Source organism: Capra hircus, chromosome 6 (assembly GCF_001704415.2).
Source record: "Capra hircus breed San Clemente chromosome 6, ASM170441v1, whole genome shotgun sequence".
Classification (NCBI taxonomy): Eukaryota; Metazoa; Chordata; class Mammalia; order Artiodactyla; family Bovidae; genus Capra; species Capra hircus.
In genome coordinates this window covers 92467509-92490591 of record NC_030813.1, presented here as the reverse complement: position 1 = coordinate 92490591, position 23083 = coordinate 92467509, and positions in this window count along the sequence as shown.

The window sequence follows — 23083 nt, the reverse complement described above, 5'->3', positions numbered from 1 at the left end:
TTAGCCCTTGGGCCCTTTGATTGGTTGTTACCGTATCTTGCGCCTCTCTCTGCCTTGGGGGCCTTAGCAACTCTGAGGTCTGGATTGCGCATGCCTGAGTGGACCACTTCGGAGGAATTACTGACCTACCCGCGGGTCTGCGCATTCCTTCCCGCATTTCCGTCAAGCCCTTCGCCTGCAGCGGTCTGCGGAGAATCTCACGTTGGGCTGTCGCCCCCCCACCCCCACCCCCACAGAGATGAAACAGCTAGCCTTTGTGACAACTTCTTCCACCACTGGAGGATTTTTCTCCGTTCCTTCTTTGTTTTGTCCTTCAGGTCCATTTTGCATCAGTAAAATTATTGTAAAAATTTTCAGTATTTACTAGTAAAATGCTATCATCTTTGATTTAAAGTTTTCCTAGCAAAAGAAAAAAAGAAAAAGATGTGTAAAACAGGATTGGCTCTTTTTAGAGTTGTTGAAACTGGGTGATGGATACAAGAGGGTTTGTTATACTAGTCTTTCTACTTGTGTGTACCTTGAAATTTTCCTGTAATAAAAATAAATGTTCAGTGAAAGGACTTAAAAAGTTACCTATGGACATTGATGGTGGCAGGCAATTGTCTTAATAATAGCACACCTCCTGAGGTTGTACTGTTGTTTTACTGAAGACTTGGAGAGGCTTCTTGGTCCTTGATCACCTGTAAATTATCATTTATTGTCCGTTATAATTAGAGTTGTTACTAAGAGGAGACACTGCTCTTAAGGCGGGGCCAAAAAGCAAAGCAAAGAATGCCTTAGGCCGGAGAAACTTTCACACGCAGTATCTCAGAGATGTTAAGATGCTCCCCTCCAACATTTATAGTTACTTTCTTTACCTTCTCTTGCTTCCTCCCTGGCCATCTGCTCAACAGGCAAATCAGTAAATAGCACGTTCTCTGGTTCTACTCTAAATAATAATCGATTAGCCCCTAGGAAGTGATTTTTCTGCCCTTCTGTATGTTTTCTGTGAGTTGTTTGGTTACTTGTAAAATATGGGAAGGCATGTGACAGATTTCACAACAGCTTGCTCTTTTTTTCCAGAGCAGCTAAGGAATTTTGGAAATAGATCCCTTTGCATATAAACCAGGACTAGACAGACTGCAGCACAGAGCAGCTGCGGGGAGGCCAGCTCCGAGAACTAATCCTGCTATTTCAGAGTTGTAACTTTGTTCACAGTTTTGGAAAATTAATACAGTTACATTAAGAGACATAATTTTATTTAATGTGTGTTTGATCTATGAGACTGAAAACTACTACTTTTGTCTGATATAAACTTGCTGGAAATCTATGCTGAAACAACATAAAAGAATGCATGTAACTAACATGGGAAATAGGACTAAGATTAGAATTACATATATATACATGATAGCTTGTTTTACAGTGTACAAAGAGACTCAGCAAACAGTTCATAGAGAGAGAGAAAAGAGCTGGATGGAAAACATGCACCATGAAAAAGGAGAGTATGCTCTCCTTGAACATGATGGAGATCGTGGACTTTTCTTCAAGTAGAAGGGCAAAGATAGAAGAGGAACATAAAATATAGAATAAGTGATATGAAGCAGGAAATGTAAATCTTCTATGTGGTAGAAGATTTTTTAAATAATAGAGAAGATATAAGACAAAAAGGAAGAGATGGAGATATTGACCTTTGCCTACATCACTGTTACAAAGGTCTACAAAATGTATAGAAATAGTATAGACAATGTATACTATTTATAATTGTGGTTTTATGTGTCTTCTAACAGGCAGCTTCTTGAATGATAAGCAATTCTCTCCAGAAAGCTTTGTAAATGGTGTTGAATTTCCTGCTCTTTAGAGGCCCTGTTCAGTATAGAAAAGACTGATCCAGTTGTCCGATGTGGAGCCTCTTGTCCATTTTAGTCCACTTATCTTTTTAAGATAAAGGAAAGCAATCATTAAAAAATAACTGGTCCAGTATTAAATCTTCCTTTAAAAGAAAACCTTTTTTAAAAAATTTATTTTTAATTGAAGCATAATTGCTTTATAATATTTTGTTGGTTTCTGCAATATGTCAATATGAATCAGTCATAGGTATACATATGACCCCCTCTTTCTTGAACCTCCCTCCCACCTCCCACGCCATCCCAGCCCTCTAGGTTGTCACAGAGTGCCAGTTGGATTTCCCTGAGTCATACAGCAAATTCCCACTGGCTATAATTTTACATATCGTAGTATTTATGTTTCCATGTTATTCCATTGGTGCCCCCCTCTCCTCCCCGCCCCCCGCCCCACCACAAGTGTCCACAAGTCTGTTCTGTATGTCTGCATCTCCACTGCTACCCTGCAAAGGGGTTCACCAGTACCATCTTTCTAGATTCCATATATATGTGTTCATATACAATATTTTGGGGGAAAAAAAACACAGACTTCTTTTTAACAATGATTATCTTCTGGAATAGAAAATGATGCAAGTCTTTTTTTAACTCTGCTGATTTTTTTAGATGTTTGTGAATGTTTTTACATTTTCTTAATGACAGCCTTTCTCCAGGCTCTATTTGTCCTTACCACATTGACTTACTTTACTGCAGCTTTAAGTTAAGTCACTCACTCAGTTGTGTCCAACTCTTTGTAACCCTGTGGGCTGTAGCCCACCTACAGTAGCCTCCGTCCATGGGATTCTCCAGGCAAGAATACTGGAGTGGGTTGCCATTTCCTTCTCCAGGGGATCTTCCCGACCCAGAGATCAAACCCAGGTCTCCCGCATTGCAGGCAGATGCTTTAACATCTGAGCCACCAGGGAAGCCCTGCAGCTTAAGATCTTAGGTACTAAAGACATTCTCCTCTAGGCTAATCGACCTTTATCTATCAGCTGCCTTTCAGCCTTTCTCAAGCTTTCTTGAGGGCAACTTTTCTACATTGTGTGTGAATGCAAAACAGGGAATCCGAAATCCAGCAGTCCTCAAGAAGGGTATTGAGGGGATGTATCTCATTATAGGATATGTGGTCTATAGCATAGTGATGGGGGTGCAGTTAGGTTGGGTGATACTCTCCTCCCCATGAAGGCCTGACAGGGAATTAGCCGTCCTCAGTGACGTCTGAAACTGTAAAAAGAGAAGATGGGCACAGAGCAGGAAGTAAACAGCGGCAACACCCATGTAGAAACAATGCCTCCCTTCAGCGAATCCTTGACTCGTGAGGAGTGTCCTTCAAACCTACCTACCTTAAAGCTTTCACCTTGAAAAGAAAATAGAACATTCCCAAGCAGCTGCTGCCCTGGCTTCCCCAAATGCCTTAAATGTGACTTCCTGAGCTTTGTAAGACATCAAAATTCCCACAGAACTATCTAGATAGCATCTTTCTTCTCAGAAATGAGAAGTTTTAGATAATACATCCTACTTTTATAACAGACGTTGAATGACTGCACAGTAGATGCCAGACATGTTACTAGGGAGAGATACAAAGACAGATAAATAAAACACAGTCCCAGAATATGCCCTGGTGTATCTAAGATGTAGGGCAGATGCTCTAGCAAGTGATTGGAATGCCTGATTTGAGACCCAACTTTCCTATTCACTGGAGATGGTACCTTGAACGCTTTGAATAATTTGATTTGTCCAGAGTGTCAAAAGGGGGACTACCATCATACATGGGACTTTGCCAATGCTGTGACTTCAGGAAGAAAGCAAAGTGATCATCCCTAACGTCATTAAAGGAATCAGGTAGAAAGCAGCCCTACAAAGGAAAGAAACTCAGGATCAGGATGGGAATGCTGACAAAAGACCCCACTTCCTCTTCCCCTCCACTCACTATGTCTAACTTCCTGCCTAGGCTGTTTTCTGTCCTTGAGGGTGGTTTGCAGTTCCAAATTTCCAATGCTTGTTGGACATGACTGAGCAACTTCACTTTCACTTTTCACTTTCATGCATTAGAGAAGGAAATGACAACCCACTCCAGTGTTCTTACCTGGAGAATCCCAGGGACAGGGGAGCCTGGTGGGCTGCCATCTATGGGGTCGCACAGAGTCGGACACGACTGACGCGACTTAGCAGCAGCAGCAGCAGCAGATTAACCTTGCTAGCAGAACCTGTAAAGAAAACAGGAATGCTTGTCAGAGACAGAAGCATTAGAAAAGCCTAACCTAACTCGGGGTGCCATCTTGAAGTAATTTAGATCTTTTAACCAAGACTTCATTTTTGAATCTGAATTGGAAAGAATGAGACAATGTATAGGCAGACAGTTGTTGTTGTTTTTTTCCAAATAATCAGAGACTAAATCAGTGAAGGGCTCATATATTCTGCTTTCTGACTTTCTCATGGACAAGACTTCAAATCTGAAATTAGCAAATCCAACATTCTATTTATCCCATAGTGTTTTGTTGCAGTTGTGTTTTAAAAATAGAAGTATGTTGCATCTTTCCGAGGGAGTGTCTGCTTATCTCTGTAAGGGTTAGGGATATTTATTCACACATGTTGATGTGCTCAGCCTTCCCAGATGGCACTGGTGGTAAAACACCTGCCTGCCAACGCAGGAGACATAAGAGACATGGGTTCGATCCCTGGGTCATGAAGAGCTCCTGGAGGTGGGCATGGCAACCCACTCAAGCATTCTTGCCTGAAGAATACCGTCGACAGAGGAGCCTGGCGGGCCATAGTTCATAGGGTCACAAAGAGTCAGACACGACCAAAGCAACTTAGCACACACTCACGTTGATGTGCTAAGCTTTGGAACTGGGGGATTTATCAACACTGTAGGGGCTTCCCCAGTGTCTCTGTTGGTAAAGAATCTGCCTGCAGTGCAGGAGACCCTGGTTTGATCCCTGGGTCGGGAAGATCCCCTGGAGAAGGAAATGGCAAAGCACTCCAGTATTCTTGCTTGGCAAATCCCATGGACAGAGGAGCCTGGCAGGCTACCTTCAATGGGACCACAAGAGTTGGACACAACTTAGCAACTAAATCACCAAACCACCACCGTTCTAGCCAACCAGGTTAGCCCCTGCCAGCCCTGCCAGCTTGCAACTGAGTGGTTCGAATTATCTCTGAAACCAGAGAACTCAAAGCTCACTTGCCTCTGTAGCTGACTCTTGTCTTTAGTATCCAGAGCACCTTCTGTTATATTGAAAGTCAACTGGGATAAATGGGGTAGCCCTGACAAGTTGTGGAAAGACTAGCTCAGAGCAGGTGCAACTGAGAACACAGCAATTCCTGAAATCAGAGCTGATTATCTCAGAATGGTAGGTCTGTCCCAAAACAAATGTATTTGAAGTAGCCCAGGCTGCACTCTGGGACATTGTACATTATTATTTACATAACACATTCCTCTTTTATGATTTGTCCCAAGAACTATAACCTAAATCAGATACTTCCTGTCTTTTCTTGACATCACAGAGCTATGGGAAGTTGACACAGCAAAGAATCATTTCAGAGACATCTGTTGAAAATATCATCTTATTTCTAAAGGAAATCTTTATTTTCTGTGAAAGTAATTATCCCTTATGTTGATCCCAAATGCAGAAGCAGTCGACATTTAAAGTGATATGAACAAGTAACATAAGCTTAAATTTTGCTTTTGTTAAAATTTTTTAAGTGTCTTCAAAATGAAGGTTTTTATTTAACTTCTAAAAAGGAAGATTGCTTTATTTCAAGATTCTCAGGTCTGTTTAATTGCATGTATTATTATGTTTTTTCAACAGAATTCTGAACAAGAAATTATGGCTGTATGCAGGAATGGATTTTTTTTTTTTTTTGGTGATGATGGGGGAGGAGGATTGAAGCTTTACAGTGTAGGGGGGGGGGTCTCCGTAGGAAAAAGAGAAGAATTTAGAAATGCAAATTAGATATGAAAGTGAATATTTACTTTAAATGAGACAAATCCAGAAAAACTACATTTTCAAAAGCTGACATAGACTCATGTTCCAGTTATCTGCTGTTGTGTGATGAATCACTCAACACTTAATGGCTTAACCAACAATAGATGTACTATCACCTGCCATAGTTCTGGCGTTGGCTGAGCTCAGCTCCCAGTCCTTGTTCAGGGTCTTCCATGAAGTTACATTCAGATGGTGGCTGGGGCTAGAGTCTCCTGGTGGCTCACTACTTATGTGTCTCCAGTTGATACTGACTGTGGGCTGTGACCTCAGCTAAGGATGGTGGCTAAAACTCCTACTTATATGGCTTCTTCAGATAGCCTTTCTATTTCCTCATGCCATGGTGACAAAGCTCAGAGAAAACCAGGTGAACACTGTTTCTCCTTTTATGAACCAGACCTGGCAGTCACATAGTTTCTACACTAGTTTTATATTGCTACTGTGACAAGCTACCACAGATATAGCAGCTTAAGACAACATATTTACTGTTTTATAGCTCCAGAGCTCAGAAGTTTGAAACTGGTTTCACTGAGCTAAAATCAAGGTGTGGGCAGGACTGTATTGCTGTTAGAGGCTCCATGGAAAATATATTTCCCTGCCTTTTCCAGCTTCTAGAGACCACTGCATTCCTTGGCTTATGGCCCCATCCTTCATCTTCAAAGCCCACATTGTAGTCTCTTCAGATCTTTCTCAATTCTGACTTTCCTGCCTTCCTTTTATACTTATAAAGATCTTTTAATTACATTGGGCTCACTTGGATAAACTAGGATACTCTCTCCATCTCAAAGTCAGCTGATTGGCAACCTTAATTCCATCTGCACTTCCATCTTGGGCTTCCCTGGTGGCTCAGATGGTAAAGAATCTGCCTGTAATGCAGGAGACCTGGGTTCAGTGCCTGGGTCAGAAAGATCCCCTGGAGAAGGGAATAGCAACCCACTCCAGTATTCTTGCCTGGAGAATTCCATGGACAGAGGAGCCTGGAGGGCCACAGTCTATGGGATTGCAAAGAGTCGGACATGACTGAGCAATTAACACATACACACCAAAGTCCATCTTAATTCCACCCCCCTCCCACCTTGCCATGTAACATTACAGGTTCACATGTTCTGGGGAAGAGGACATGGACATCTTGGGCAGGGGGCATTATTTTGCCTTAATCAGCATTCCTTCAGCCACAGCTACAAGTCTGCTCATGTTCAAGTTTCAGGGGGAAAGATAAAGACTCCACATCTTAATGAGAGGCATGTTGACCACATGGTGAGAAGAGCTTCTGAGACGGGAGATACTGTGGAGATAGTCAATGAAAAGTAAAATCTTCCATACTCACAAACATCAAAGATTGAGGAAATTCCATGATAATTTGTATTAATAAATTTCCTGACCTATGGCTATAAAACTTTTGGTCAATATTTTTGGCTGCAAATTTTCTGATCACATCTTCATAAGAATATTGTAATATACTTTTCTATGGAGAAAACAAATTTTAGCATGATGGATCCATTTTTTTCACTCATTGATATATTAACATATTTCTTTCACGTTTATAGCTCATTATTGATACCATCTTTCAGTGTCATATCTTTCTGCCTTTTCATACTGATATGACATTGAAAGATGATATCAATACTTTGGCACCTGATGCAAAGAACTGACTCACTGGAAAAGACCCTGATGCTGGGAAAGATTGAAGGCAGGAGGAGAAGGGGACAACAGAGGATGAGATGGTTGGGTGACATCACTGACTCAATGAACATGAGTTTGAACAAGCTCCAGAAGTTGGTGTTGGACAGGGAAGCCTGGCGTGCTGCAGAACATGGGGTTGCAAAAAGTCAGACACAACTCAGCCACTGAACTGAACTGAACTGAACTGAATTGATATCATATGATATTTTAGAATTGATATCTGAGAAAAATTTTATTAAAATATTTTCATGTTTAAGCTGTAAAAGTTCAGGTCATCAGTGAAGGCTGGCCACACTCATGATTAGCTTATCTGTTTCCTTATTGAAGAAGCATAGTTTGAGCTTTATGTTATCTTTGTCAACATCAGTATATCAAATCAACAAGAGATTTCAGTATTCTTCAAAATATTATGATTCCTTCCCCTTCGTTAATGAGACTATCAACCAATCCAAGAGATCATCTATTACTTTTATTAGAAAGTCCTCTCTTCTTTTTAGGGAAGGACCACCTTTAGAATGATCTGGAAAAAAAAAATTAGTGTCTTGATGTGCAAGCACATTCTGTTTAATAATGCATTTCTATCACTTTTATTTCATATCTCATTAATTTTTAATCAGAATTTTATGTTTGATCTTAAAAATACAGATGTCAAAAGAAGCATCTTTCTTTTACATTCAAATTAGAGGTTTGTAGTTTCTCAGTTGTTTTATTGGAATATTCCAAAATGTGTTTCTAAATTTCAGTTAAAGTGGTATGTCCCAAGCTCAACATTCCTTTAGCCAAATTCCCAAAATACTGGTGGACCCCAAGCACTTCCAAACACAAGGGAAAATGATACAGGGAAATTTGACATGGAGAGAAGCATCAGTCTTGACTGCAGTTAAAATGTCTTCCTTTTGGAAAACTAAAAAAAATGCATACGTGAACACTCTGCTATGGCCCCTCCTGAGATCTCAGAAAGAATATGGGCAAGTGAGGAGCCCCAAACTACATGTCACTAGCTTCACAATAAATCTACACTTGGTAATCAATAATTAGCTACCTAGCACTGTACTGAGTGATTTACACAAAATGACATAATTGTAATGCCCACAACACACAGAGATGCAGACATAGAAATCCAGAGAGTTTAAGTAGCTCGTCCCCACAGTCGACAGCAGTGGAGTCAATAGTCAATAGCAGACAGTCTGACTCTAGGACCCACATTCTTAACCATTACTTTACATAGTGATTCTGGTATGCAGGAAGAAGGAGAATAAAACTGCAAATTGGACATAAGCTTGATCCATTTGCCTATACTTTCTATTAAATTTACACAAAATGGTTGTGTCAATAGTTTACATTAACCTAAACCCAGGCAATTTGGATTTGGATTTTTTATTTATTTTGATTGTCATGTGCACAGGCTTTCTCTAGTTGGTGAGTCGGGTTACTCTCTAGTTGTGGTGCACGGGTTCTCTTGTTGTGGAACATGGACTCTGGGGTGCGTGGGCTTCAGTAGTCGGCAGTGCCTGGACTCAGTAGTTGACTCACTGGCTCCAGAGCACAGGTTTAGTAGTTGTGGCGCATGGTCTTTGTTGCCCCTGGCAGGTAAGATCTTCCCAAACCAGGCATCAAACTAGTGTCCCCTGCATTGCAAGGCAGATTCTTAATCCTTGACCACCAGGGTAGCCCTGGATTTGGATGTTTATTAGGATATTTAATCAATGAACTATATGCCTGCCTGCTTTTGTGTGTGTCTTTTCTTTTTTTTTTCTTTTATAGCAAGTGAATATATTTTTGAGAAATTTGATTTCTCTCTACCAAGCAAATCTACCTATCCAGATAGAGACCAGACTTACCAGGATTAACTGCCCTTGCCCTGGAGTTTTGAATTAACATATTCCTAACAAAGCAGGCCAAGTGTTTCAGCATGGTTTTACCATTCAAATCCCAAGAAAGCTGGTAGGAGAAGACTAAAAAGAAGTTTTCTTTTCTGCCTTCCTTTAGATATTGCAGGAAGATGTCTAAAGACTTTTGAACGTCACATGAGTATGTCATATGAGTAGTTTGCAAATGTCTAGGCACCAGAGGGAAATTGCTGTTGTGTTCCTATGCGTCCTGCTAGGGGCTATTTTGTGGTTGTTTGAGCTGTTTTCCATCTTATGACATGGAAGCTTTTTTGTGTGTGTGTGTGTGTTTTTATAACTGAAGATTATAATCAGCAAACATTTTGCCCTATCACGGCTGGTTCTTCTCTTATGTTCTCACCTGCAAACCATCCTTCTAGATGGAAGTCAAGCCCCTGTGATCACTCCCTGCTAAAAATAGCAGGCTTGAGCTTTGCAGCCTGTGCTGGACAGGAGGGTGGAGATGGGAAGGGGTGGAACAAACACAATACCAAGAAGTTACCAATTTACTTCTGTTTATAGTGCTGTGCAATGTTTGTAAGTTTTTATGATGGACATAATAATAGTATCTCTAGAGCGTCTATTTAAACATTTTAGAAATGTGTTGACTCTTTCTGCACAAAGATTAGCCTCCTAAATATTCGGATTTCCATAGCCATGTGTTTTATAAAGGCAGACCATGCTGCTTTTCAAAAGTTTTGTTGCTTCTTTTGTTTATTTTCATAAACGTTATCTAGGCACCTACTCTGTTGAGGCACAGTGGTGGAAATTGGAGATGCAAAGTGAGTATGGCTGGAAGCTGCCCACAAGGCACTCAGAGCCCTAGGCGGGGACAGCTGATAGGCAAATAACATTACGGTGTGATCTGTGCAACCATATAAGTGTGCAGAAAGCATAGCAGCAAGATAGGGAGAGAATAGTTATCTCAGTTGGGGGAGGGGATTAGATAAGTCTGTTCAGAGGAGGAGATTCTTGGCTGCTTCCAGAAAAATTGTTTCTACTATGTGGCTGTGTCTTCTCCCTTCAAGTCAGAATGTTATATTCATTTTTTAAAAGGAATTCTGCTCTGATAACAGATTAGCAGCATCTGAGCCACTCAAGACTACATGTTGCGAGAACTTGCATCTTCAGAATGTGCTTTTAACATGGGCATTTCTCAGATATTTGTGAAATTCATTATCCTAACTAAAAGCACTTCATGTTATATTTTGTGCCTTATTTTGGCTAAGTTGGAACATTGCCATTTCCCTATAAGTGGATTATTTAATATATTTTATTAGATTTAATATATTTAAATTATGAAGCAATTAAAACATATTACAGAAAATGTGGAAGAGGGAAACAATTACATATAACCAAACAATCCAATACAACTAACATTATTATGGTGATGTAATATCTTCTGGTCTCTTTTCTGATAGATATTTTAATTATATCGTGAAATATACAAGAGAGTGTGTATGTATAGTGTGTGCTTACTTTAAAGGCTATTGATGAAACAAGAGATTGTGTATCCACCATCCAAGCTAATTAATAGAATAAAATCTGTACCTTGAACCCTTTGGATGCCTTGCTCAGACCATATCCCCACTCTCTCTCCCTAAAAGTAGCCCTAGGAATATTTCCAGTTAATCATTCCATTACTTTTAAAAATAGATTACTGGGACATCCCTGGTGGTCCAGAAGTTAAAACTTCCCCTTCCAATGCAGAAGGTGCAGGTTTGATCTCTGGTCAGGGAACTGATCCCACAAGCTTCAGGGTGCAGCCAAAAAATAAATATAAAAAATAGATTACTTTACATGGATCCCCCAATAATATATTGTTTAGTGTTTGAACTTTATATAAGTGGAATCACAGGGAATATATTTTTCTGTGACTCTTTTTCCCCCTTAACATTAAGGTTTTTAATGTTGTTTGTTAGCTTGGGAGAGGACCTGAGTGGGAACCTGCCTGAGAATAACAGGTGCTGTGGGCTTTTGCCACCCTCTCCCACTCCACGTTATGTTTTTGACCTTCATCCATGTTTGCCTATAGCCATAGAAATTGTTCTTGCTATAAAATATTCCATCCTTTTATACCACACTCTACTTATCTGTTCCTATTGTGAGTGGACTTTAGAAATGTTTCCAGTATATCACTTTTATAAAAATTGCTGCAATTCATATTTCCCTTCCATCTCCTTATGCACACATCTGAGAGTTTGTCCATAAAAGATATAGCCGGAGAGGAAAGTTCTGGGTCCCAAGATATGTGCATCTTCAACTGGACTGAGCTGAGTGGCATCAGTTTCCAGCTGTTCTTTGTCAGTTTCTGCTATAACACAGTTTCACCAACATGTGTTACTTATTTTCATAAAACTTAAAAACAAGGGTCAGAGTGACTTATGCCTTTGTATCCTCCTCTTTACATAAAGCCAAGTACGAAAAAGATGCTCAGTAAAAGTTCTCTGGTTTCTTGATTCTGGAAATACATTTTATCAAGTTAAAGACAACTATACTTAAAGATATAATTGCTATTTTCATGTATAGGAGAAAGCTTTGCTTTTATTTTTAGATTAATATAGACATATCTAAGGAGTAGGAAATGACAACCCACTCCAGTATTCTTGCTTGGAAAAACTCCACGGACAAAGGAGCCTGGCGGGCTACAGCCCATGGAATTGCAGAGTCAGACACGACTGAACATTTGTCAGCAGCAGTAGCATACATATATGTAAACATATATTCAGACATATGCACACAGAGGAACACAAAAATACATAAATGCTTGTTTAGTAACACAAAACATGGGAGCAAGGAAATAGCATCTCTTCTAAAAAGAAAGAATTCTGAAATTTTTCTACCTTGCACACACACACACTTCTGAGCACTGTGTGTAGGCATGCGTTAGTGCATGTGTACGTGAGTGTCTGTACCACCTTTGATATTTGCATCTGTGAATAACGTGGGTTTTAAACACACTGTCATTTGAACACAGTAATCCATTTCAGAAGCTTATCATTTGGAACCACTGATTAGAGGTTCTTAACTATCAATTTGTGTAGAAAACCAATTAAAAACACATACTTTAAAGTGAGCTTAAATATACACCTATCCAACAGAAGTAAGGATTTGGTGAGTTACTTTAAACTCTAAATTTACTTCTTCCCTATCTATAACAGATTTTCATCCTCCTACCATCCCCAGAAAATGTTTTTTCAAATGTTGAGCTTTTATTTTTAAACCAGTTTTCTTTAGCTTTGGCCATGTTTTGTTTAGCATGGCCATGCCATGCAGCTTGCAGGACCTTAGATCCCCTACCAGGGATTGAGCCCTGGCCATGGCAGCAGAAGCACAGAGTCCTACACAGAACCACCAGGGAAATCTCAAACCAGTTTTGCTTATATATATAACACACACACACATATATACTTTTATTCATTTGTCAAGGCAATCAATTTCAAGATAAACTGAGGTTTTAAAGGTAAAAATTGTGTACTAGTATAATTTCAACATATTTCAAAGTCAAAATATAAAAATTTAAATCATAGTTCTAGAAAAGGAATGAAATAAGATCTGTTTTTTTTTTTTTTTTTGGCTATACCAAGAGGCATGTGGGATCTTAGTTCCCCAAAGAGAAATTAAACCTGGAAGTGTGGAGTTTTAACCACTGGACCACCAGGGAAGTCCCAAGAAGTCATTTCTTACAGTTCAAGTACATAATTTTTATCTAAAGTATAAACAGTTGCTACATAATAATACCTTAAAAGGGGTAAGACAAACATTTATTATGTAATAATTTTAAGAATTATTAGAAAAACAATTCTTTTCAGATAACTCAATTGCATAGAAGTTGCATTCCATCAGTTAGGTCACATAATACAATCAGCAGTAAAGAATATAAGCTTTCTCATTTCACACCTGAGGTATTCTATTGGATCAAATGTTTATAGTATTGTATATGTTTATTTTCATAGGTAACACTTCATGTTTTTAATTTCATTAAGCAAAAATGAAGTGTCTGGACCCTATAGGGCCTGAATAATCTGGATAATTATGAAATCCACATTGCATTTTGTACTGTACAGACTTTAACTTCACTATAAATATACATATGCCTGACCTCAGCTGTCCAAGAGTGGAAAGACCCTGCAATGTGAAATCAGCAGACTCAATTTTGAATAGTGTTCCTGATACATACTCACTGAGCGACTTCTCAAAGTCTCCACTCCCACATTTGTAAAATAGGATAATAACACCTAACTATCTCACAGAACTGACATAGTGAATGTTGTTGTTGTTTAGTCGTTAAGTCCTGTCTGACTCTGAGCCAGGCTACTCTGTCCATTGGATTTCCCAGGCAAGGTACTGGAGTTGGTTGCCATTTCCTACTCCAGGGGATCTATCCAACCCAGGGATGGAACTTGCATTTCCTGCACTGTTGTTGTTCAGTGGCTCAGTCCAACTCTGCAACCCCATGGACTGCAGCATGCCACGCCTCCCTGTGGCAGGCAGATTCTTTACCACTGAACCACCTGGGAAGCCCATAAATTGCCTTTCGTCATCGTCATTCAGTCAGTCAGTCATGTCTGACTCTTTGCAAACCCATGGACTGCTGCATGCCAGGATTCCCTGTCCTTCACCATCTACCGGAGTTTCTCAAACTCATGTCCACTGAGTTGGTGATGCCATCCAACCATCTCATCCTCTGCATCCCCTTCTCCTCCTGCCTTCAATTTTTCCCAGCATCAGGGTCTTTTCCAATAAGTCTACTGTTCCCATGAGGTGGTATTGGCAGCTTCAGCATCAGTCCTTTCAGTGAATATTCAGAGTTGATTTCCTTTAGCTTTGACTGGTTTGATTTCCTTGCTGTCCAAGGGCCTCTCAAGAGTCTTCTCCAGAACCATAGTTTGAAAGCATCAGTTCTCTGGTGCTCAGCCTTCTTTATTATCCAGCTTTCATATCCGTACAAGACTACTAGAAAAACCATAGCTTTGACTATGAGGACCTTTGTAGGCAAAATAATGTCTCTGCTTTTTAAAATGCTGTCTAGGTTTGTCATTACTTTTCTCCCAAGGAGCAAGTGTCTTTTAATTTCATAGCTGTAGTCACCATCCACAGTGATTATGAAGCCCAAGAAAACCAGTCTGTCACTGTTTCCATTCTTTCCCCATCCATTTGCCATGAAGTGATGGGACCAGATGCCATGATCTTTGTTTTTTGAATGTTGAGTTTTAAGCCAGCTTTTTCGCTCTCCTCTCTCACCTTCATCAAGAGGCTCTTTAGTTCCGCTTCACTTTCTGCCATAAGGGTGGTGTCATCTGCATATCTGAGGTTATTGATATTTTTCCTGGAAATCTTGATTCCAGCTTGTGCATCATCCAGCCCGGCATGCTGCATGACGTACATAAGTTAAATAAGCACAGTGACAATATACAGCCTTGACGTACTTCTTTCCCAATTTGCAACCAGTCCATTGTTCTATGTCCGGTTCTAACTGTGGCTTCTTGACCTGCATATAGATTTCTCAGGAGGCAGGTAAGGTGGTGTGGTGTTCCTATCTCTTTAAGAATTTTCCTGTTTGTTGTGATCTATACAATAATCTGTGGAAAATTCTGAAAGAGATGGAAATACCAGACCACCTGACTTGCCTCTTGAGAAACCTATATGCAGGTCAGGAAGCAACAGTTAGAACTGGACTTGGAGCAACAGACTGGTTCCAAATAGGAAAAGGAGTATGTCAAGGCTGTGTATTGTCACCCTGCTTATTTAACTTCTATGCAGAGTACATCATGAGAAACGCTGGGCTGGAAGAAGCACAAGCTGAAATCAAGATTGCCAGGAGAAATATCAATAACCTCAGATATGCAGATGACACCACCCTTATGGCAGAAAGTGAAGAGGAACTGAAAAGCCTCCTGATGAAAGTGAAAGAGGAGAGTGAAGAGGTTGGCTTAAAGCTCAACACTCAGAAAACCAAGATCATGGCATCTGGTCCCATCACTTCATGGGAAATAGATGGGGAAACAGTGGAAACAGCATCAGACTTTATTTTGGGGGGCTCCAAAATCACTGCAGATGGTGACTACAGCCATGAAATTAAAAGATGCTTACTCCTTGGAAGGAAAGTTATGATGAACCTAGATAGCATATTGAAAAGCAGAGACATTACTTTGCCAACAAAGGTCCGTCTAGTCAAGGGTATGATTTTTCCAGTGGTCATGTATGGATGTGAGAGTTGGACTGTGAAGAAAGCTGAGCGCCAAAGAATTGATGCTTTGGAACTGTGGTGTTGGAGAAGACTCTTGAGAGTCCCTTGGACTGCAAGGAGATCCAACCAGTCCATTCTGAAGGAGATCAGCCCTGGTTGTTCTTTGGAAGGAATGATGCTAAAGCTGAAACTCCAGTACTTTTGCCACCTCATGTGAAGAGCTGACTAACTGGAAAAGACTCTGATGCTGGGAGGGATTGGGGGCAGCAGGAAAAGGGGACGACAGAGGATGAGATGGCTGGATGGCATCACCAACTCAATGGATGTGAGTTTGAGTGAACTCTGGGAGATGGTGATGGACAGTGAGGCCTGGCGTGCTGCAATTCATGGGGTCGCAAAGAGTCGGACACGACTGAGCAATGGAACTGAACTGACACAGTCAAAAGCTTTAGTGTAGTCAATGAGACAGAAGTAGATTTTTTTCTGGGATTATCTTGGTTTTTCTATGATCCAATGGATGTTGGCGATTTAACCTCTCATTCCTCTGCCTTTTATAAATCCAGCTTGTACATCTGGAAGCTCTTGGTTCACATACTATTGAAGCCTACATTGAAGGATTTTGAGAATTACTTTGCTAGCATGTGAAATGAGTACAATTGTATGGTAGTTTGAACATTCTTTGGCATTGTCTTTCTTTGAGATTGGAATGAAAACAGTCCTGTAGCCACTGCTGAGTTTTCCAAATTTGCTGGCACATTGAGTGCAGCACTTTAAAAGCATCATCTTTTAGGATTTGAAATAGCTCAGCTGGAATTCCATCACCTCCACTAGCCATTAGTAAACCAAAAAATGGACAGAGGATGAGACAGTTGGATGGCATCACCAAGTCGATGGACATGAATTTGAGCAAACTCCAGGAGATAGTGAAGAACAGGAAAGCCTGGCATGCTGCAGTCCATGGGGTTGCAAAGAGTCAGACACGACTGAGCAACAACAATGAACCATAAAGTGCTAAACAAATATAAATTACTATTTTTGTGGAGGGGTTCAAATTCCAGCTTTATTGTTTAATAGCTGAATGACTTATATGGCAAGCTACTTATCTTTTGTAAAGACTGTTCCCTCACCTGAAAATGGCAGTTTGGTGAGAATTAAGTGAGACATAGTTTAAGCACAGTGTATGTGGTAAAGGGCTCAGTAAGGCTAACTACTATTTCTTACTGTTACTTATTTTGCTACCCATTTCAGGAGAAAAATTGCTTTGAGTTGTTCTCCCAATAATTATAACTAGCCATAAGATCAAAGACCTATGCTTGGGAGAGACCTGAATTTTTTTTTTAAAGAGACCTGAATTTGATAGCTCACAAGCTACTATTGAGAAAGAGATCATTTCTCTCTATAGAGCTAACTGGCCAATCTGAAAACTAACCTTTGTCTTTATTAGGCAGCTGGGTGAACCAACCTGGACATGAACTGTGTAAACAAATTTCACATGCTGAGAATATTGTCGCAAAGCCCAAGAATCAGCATCAGTATAATGTGACAAATATTACATTCATAAAATGTTTGGATAAGAATTCATTTTGCTTGTTTATTTCATAAAAGGATACTTCAATTATGACCTATTTCTTTCTCTTTGTTTTCATGTCGCCTGTTCTTGCAAATCTGTACGCCATCTTTCCTTATCACTCATTTCTATAACCAAATGGCTTTGACTGCCTCCACCCAGTTGCCTTTTTTGCCATGTTTTTCTGAACAAAGGTGAACAAAGTGGGTTACCATGGAAAAGAGCCATGTGCTGCTTCTCACAGGCTTAATTCACTTTACTCATTGCCCTAGAGGTCAGACATTTCCAAGATATTTATTTATGACCCCAATACAGAGGAGCAACATGCCAGGGAAACCAGACAGCTGTATGGGACAATTCTGGCTCCAAATGATGCTAGCCCTTTGTTTAACGGTTCCATTAAACAAAACAAAACAAAAACCTAAAGCGACACACAACTGAAAAGTATAAAATTTTTGGTGTGCTGTAGCATGTGATACACGCAACAAGAGAAATGTAAACCAAGTAGTTATCATGTTCTTCCTGCCTAGGTATACAGTAGCGCTGTGCGTTCCCAGAAGCCACTGAATCATCGTGACTTCTGATCTTATCCCAACCAGCTGCACAAGGACTAGGAATCAAACACCTGTTTATTTGTTAATGCGACCGAGGGAACTCTATCACTGGGTTCCAATGACTCTAAGCTATATACACGCATTGTATTTCAAACCAAACGTATTTCCTTTCATTTGTGGGTTCTTGGTGATCATTTCTTACTTGAAAAAAATCAGCCAGATTCCTATGCTGCTGATAATGGCTTTTTTGTTATTGTTCTCAGGAAACAATATAAATTCTGTACAAATGCTATCAGCCAATTTGTAAGTTTTAGGAATTGTATGTGGTTTCAATAAATGACTTAGCATTCCTTAGGGGTGCAAGATGATCAAATAAATGCATTTACATTACACCATATCCTAATAGAGGAAATACAATATTAGCATGCACATTACGGGCTTCCCAGGTGGCTCAGTGGTAAACAGTCCTCCTGCCAATGCAGGAGACTCCGGAGATAAGGGCTCAAGTTCTGGGTTTGGAAGGTCCCCAGGAGTAGGAAATAGCAACCCTCTCCAGCAGGAAATGGCAACCCACTTCAGTGTTCTTGCCTGGAGAATCCCAGGGATGGGGGAGCCTGGTGGGCTGCCGCCTATGGGGTCGCACAGAGTCGGACACGACTAAAGCGACTTAGCAGCAGCAGCAGCAGCCAGCATTTTTGCCTGGAGAATTCCATGGACAGAGGAGCCTAGCAGGCTATAGATGGTGGGGTGGCAAAGAGCAGGACATGACTGCGTGGCTGAGCATGCATGGTGCACACTATAAATTACTTATAAATTCTGACCTGTCCAATATGAGGGGAAAGAAGGTTTTCCCTCCTGCTCACAGAGAGCTTATTTGGGATGTGCTAGGCATGGGGCTGGAGAAGGCAATGGCACCCCACTCCAGTACTCTTGCCTGGAATATCCCATGGATGGAGGAGCCTGGTGGGCTGCAGCCCATGGGGTCGCTAAGAGTCAGACATGACTGAGCGACTTCCCTTTCACTTTTCACTTTCATGCATTGGAGAAGGAAATGGCAACCCACTCCAGTGTTCTTGCCTGGAGAATCCCAGGGATGGGGGAGCCTGGTGGGCTGCCATCTATGGGGTCGCACAGAGTTGAACACGACTGAAGCGACTTAGCAGCAGCAGCAGCAGGCATGGGGCCAGTATTGAAAATATAAGGGCTCCTCTCTGAGTTAGATGTCAGCTCTCACCAGGCCTGATAGCTTAAAAAAAAAAAAAACACAAAAAAACATTGGTAAGAAGAAAAACATTAACTTTGGCCCAATAAACACTTGATGAACAACTACTCTGTGCCAACCACAATGAACAATGAAGAAAAGAAAAAAAGACACAGACCTTTACAGGTTGGTCAAAGCCAAGTACATAAATAGGTCACTCAAATGAGACATAGTAAATACTGTGACAGAGGGGAGCACAGGGCCATAGGGGTACAGAGGAGGGGCTAGATCTTCTTTGCTGAATTTCAGACTCACTAATTCAACAGTCTACTGAATGTCATTATCTTCTCAACACATTCAAAGCAGAACTCAGAAACTTCCATTCAAATCACTTTGTTGCAACACTGCTATATATAAAATAGATAACCAACAAGGATTTAGTGTATAACACTGGGAACTATACTTGATATTTTGTAATAACCTATAAGGGAAAAAAATCTGAAAAAGAATATATATGTGTATATGTATATATTTATATATTGTTTTACATATATATATATAACTAAGTCACTTTGCTATACACTTGAAACAAACACAACATTATAACTCAACTAAAATTTTTAGAAAGTAAATCAATTAAATAATTTAAAACAAGCAAACAAATAAAATAACTTTGTAGCATACACTGCAGGTGCCCTGTTCATTTTCTCTGGCCTCTAAGGTCAGCTCTGCCTGTATGTGAGAACAGTCCTCAACCAGTTACTGAGTGGGTAGATACATAACCCAGCTCTTTCCTAACTCAGGTGAAATAACTCCGCTATATACTCTACAGTAGTCTCACTGAATCTCTGCCCACTGAGGACTGTCATGGTGAAAACAGGTCAAGTGAAAAGTGTTAGTCGCTCAGAGTCTGACTCCACAGCCCCATGGACTGTATAGCCCGCCTGGTTCGTCTGCCCATGGGACTCTCCAGCCAAGAATACTGGAGTGGTTTGCCGTGCCTTTCTCCAGGGGATCATCCCAAGCCAGGAAACAAACCTGGGCCTCCTGCATTGTAGGCGGATTATTTACTGTCTAAGCCACCAGGGAAGCCCAGGTCAAGTGAAAGGCTCTGGAAATTCCTGTCTTTACCAGGATTGTAAACCAAAGCAATACCTCATATCTGATGGGACCTCAGAGCTGAGCACTACCAGCAACGATTTAACAAAAAACAGGAGTGTGAACCAGAGAATAGATAAAACCTCGGGAAAATTCAGGGACCTATGTCAGATTCCTATGAGTCAAATGGCATGTTGTGACTGTATGGATTGTAGCACACCAGGCTTCCCCGTCCTTCACCATTTCCCAGAGTTTGCTCAAACTCACGTCCATTGAGTCAGTGATGCCATTCAACAATCTCATCCTTTGTCATTCCCTTTTCCTCCTGCTTTCAATCTTTCCCAGTATCAGGGTCTTTACTAATGAGTCAGCTCTTTGCATCAGATGGCCAAAGTATTGGAGCTTCAGCTTCAGCATCAATCCTTCCAATGAATATTCAGGATTGATTTCCTTTAGGATTGACTGATTTAATCTCCTTGCAGTTCAAGGGACTCTCAAGAGCCTTCTCCAACACCACAGTTCAAAAGCATAAATTCTTTGGGACTCAGCTTTCTTTATGTCCATCTTTCACATCCATGCATGACTCAAAGCTACGGAAAAACCACAGCTTTGACTATATGACCTTTGTCAGCAAAATAATGTTTACGCTTTTTAATATGCTGTCTAGGTTTGTCATAGCTTTTCTCCCAAGGAGCAAGTGTCTTTTAATTTCCTGGCTGCAGTCACTGTCCACAGTGATTTTGGAGCCCAAGAAAATAAAGTCTGTCACTGTTTCTACTGTTTTCCCATCTATTTGCCACACAAATATTATTCAGCCAGAAAAAGGAATGAAATTGGATCCGTTGTAATGAGGTAGATGAACTGAGAGTCTATGATACAGAATGAAGTAAGTCAGAAGGAGAAACACAAATATTGCATATTAACACATATGTAATCTACGAAAATGGTGCTGATGAACCTATTTGCAGGGCAGAAATAGAGGTGCAGACATCAAGAATGAACTTGTGGACACAGAGGGAGAAGAAAAGGGTGGTAAGAACTGAGGGTAGCATCAGCATGTATATACTACTGTGTGTAAAATAGATAGCTAATGGGAAGCTGCTGTATAGTGCAGGGAGCTCAGCTTGGTGATCTGTGATGACTTAGAGGGGTAGGATGGGGGGATGAGAGGGAGACTCAAGAGGGAGGGAATATACGTATACGTATAGCTGATTCATACTGTTGTAAAGCAGAAACTAACACTACATTGTAAAGCAATTATGTTGTCATTGTTTAGTCGCTAAGTCGTGTCTGACTCTTTGCGACCCAATGGACTGTAGCCCACCAGGCTCCTCTGCCCATGGGATTTCCCAGGCTAGAATACTGGAGTGGGTTTCCATGCCCTCCTCCAGGGTTCCTAATCTAGGGATCGAACCTATGTCTCCTGCATTGCAGTCAGATTCTTTACCCACTGAGCTTTTGGGGAAGGCCTAAGACCAACACTGAGTCCTCAATAAAGCTCCATACTCCAGGGGATGAGTCGGCTACCACACGGCATCACTCTCGTCAAAGTACTCATTTCACAGCCAAAGAGGTGCAGCAGGCAATTCACCACTCATCATACAGGCCATCACCCAGAAGCAGTCAGCTGAATAGAAGCTGAGTAGCCTTCTGGACTCAAAATGCCAGGTGAAGGATGGGGTTCTAGCTTACAAGATGAAAATGCTCTTTGAATCCACAACCAGGTGCTACCCTCCTCTTCAGTAACCAAAATAATGGCTTCAGGAATCAAGGAGAAGTAAATGGATCCCCTCAATATTACACTTAATGACCACTTACAGAGGTTTTTGTCTCCATTCTTGCAATTTTCAGTTCTGTCGATGTGGAGGTTTTGATGCCAAAGGGCAGAATATTTTTGCTAGGACTTACAACATTGGCTCCATTGAATTAGAAGCTGAAACTGATATCTGACCCTTTGGGGCTTTTTGTACGACTGGCTGTGCAATTTATACTACTGGAATGACGGAGCCAGGTTACCGAGGAAAAATTGAGTTGCTGCCATACACTGAGGGCTGGGAGGACTACATGTTGAACCCAAGGGGGTTCTCTGAGGAGCCTCTTAATGCTTCCATGTACAATAACGAAATACAATGGAAAACTACAGCTGTAAAATAAAGTCAGGACCGCTGAACAGTCAGATGCTTCAGTATTAAAAGTTTAGATTACACTCCCAAGCAAAGAATCCTTATCAGCTGAGGTCCCACCTGAGGACAAATGAAAACTAGAAAGGAAGAGAGAAATCATAAATATCAATTATGGCCTTATGACCAGTTATAAAAACAAAAACTACGGCAGCTTTGTAGATTCTCTTCCTTGCTTATTGTGAATTGTGTTTTGTGTATGTATACAGTTAAAGACAGGTGATTTTATTCTCTCTCCTTCTCCCCCTTATTATTTCACCCAAGTTTTGCTGGAGGTTAGCTTTACAATTTAGTCTTTAGTAGAAGAATATTTGGGCTTCCCTGGTAGTTCAGTGGTAAACAATCTGCCTGCCAATGCAGAAGATGTGGGTTCAAATCTGGGTCGGGAAGATCCTTTGGAGAAGGAAATGACAACCCACCTCAGTACTCTTGCCTGGGAAATCCCATGGACAGAGGAGCCTGGGGGGCCTACAGTCCATGGGGTAGCAAGAGTCAGACATGATTTAGCAACACTAAACCACAACAAAAGACTCTTCAGGCAAAGCAATGGCTGAGTTTGACACGGTCCCGAGATGGGTGGTGTGACTGACTCCTAGAAGTTGTTTCAGTGATTGTGAGTGAGAAGGAAAACATGTCTTCATTTATATATAGGAATTGAATCTTTTTGGTAGAAATATAGAATCTTGTTGGGTGGAAATATAGAAGATATATATGTGTAGTTGGGTCATTATGGATGCCAACTGGACGGGAAGCTCAGTGTATCAGTTACTAAGCCATTATATCGTAGCTGCAAGTGCACGCTTCTATACTCTGCTTAATGATGCTGGAACAGGAACTCCCCGAATCACATTTGTGCTTTGCAGCTGGCTTCCTGTT